Here is a 1,215-nt window from a genome sequence, read left to right as displayed (position 1 = left end):
GCAATTGAAAATCCTACATCAATACCCGTCCCTTGGGATCCAACCTTTACTTACCTCTTTACTAAAAGTAGTTTGTGAAGTTATAAATATTGTTTTGGTTGGTAGCTTTTGACGACGAGTTTTAACCGAACCAAAAATGGCGTCGTTGTCGGGGACGGTGTTCAATTGATTTGATTTTCATTAATTGTTTTTAGTTGTGTCTTTCTTTACCTTGGGAAAGTTAATCTCCTTAAGGTTGTTCTAATCATTTTGAGTTGTTTGATATTTTGCATGACTAGGAGATCACTAGGTAGTTTATTACCTATTGATTCCGAGATTGAAAGGACCTTAACCAACAATAGAAGAGTTGCTAGAGGTACTTCAAGAGTTCTAGGTATTGGAGAGATTGTGGACATTCAAACAAATAACATTCAGTTTGTCAACCCTTTTGCAAGAGAAGGAGAGGATAACCCAATTCAAAACCCACCATAAAATCAACCCACAATGCCTAAATTTTCATCACATTTCGTACCAACCAAGGAGAACCTATCAAACGGTACTCTTACACCGCCACATTTAACCGATAATTTCAATGCCAAATCCGCATTCATAGAATTAGTTGAGAGAAGTCAATTTGGAGGGATGCCTAGTGAAGTCCCTCATTCACATATGGAGACTTTTTGTGACTATTTTGATGCAATTTCTCAAACCGGAGTTACTCAAGACCAAATTCTATGGGTATTGTTTCCTTTTTCTTTAATCGGTACTGCAAAGCAATGGTTGAAGAGCCTAGACAAGGCTACCCTTGGTATTGATTCATGGAAGAAGTTAGCACTTGCCTTCTACAAGAAATTCTATCCTCCGGAGAAGAATAATATGTTGAGAGCCCAAATCACCGGGTTCAAGCAAAGGGATGAGGAATAATTATATGAAGCATGGGAGAGATTTAAGGACACTTGTCATTCTTGTCTACACCATGGACTTACTGAGTGGTTCCTTGTGCAACAATTTTGGAACGGCCTATATGAAGACTCACGCAATGTTCTTAATATAGGATCCAATGGTATGTTTACCGAAGTTGATGACAATCAAACATGTGCCAAAATCGAAGAGATGGGGAATCATAATTCCCAATATAGTAGGCCTCAAAAGGCCACAAGAGGAGGAAAGCATGAGGTAGATTCCATCACTCAATTGGGTGCTCAACTAAGTGCTCATATCGACACCATCAATTTG

At 38.7% G+C, this 1,215-nt stretch overlaps 1 non-coding gene across 1 annotated transcript; it reads right to left on the bottom strand.

The window, feature by feature from the left end:
• Positions 1-855: 855 nt before the first annotated feature.
• Positions 856-962, bottom strand: LOC141620771 (small nucleolar RNA R71). The gene has a single exon (XR_012532034.1). It is a non-coding gene; the product is annotated as a small nucleolar RNA R71 (small nucleolar RNA).
• Between the last annotated feature and the right edge of the window lie 253 nt (positions 963-1,215).

Source organism: Silene latifolia, chromosome 1, assembly GCF_048544455.1.
Source record: "Silene latifolia isolate original U9 population chromosome 1, ASM4854445v1, whole genome shotgun sequence".
Classification (NCBI taxonomy): Eukaryota; Viridiplantae; Streptophyta; class Magnoliopsida; order Caryophyllales; family Caryophyllaceae; genus Silene; species Silene latifolia.
The sequence above is the reverse complement of the archived record's forward strand: the minus strand, read 5'-3'. Positions and strand labels throughout refer to the sequence as shown.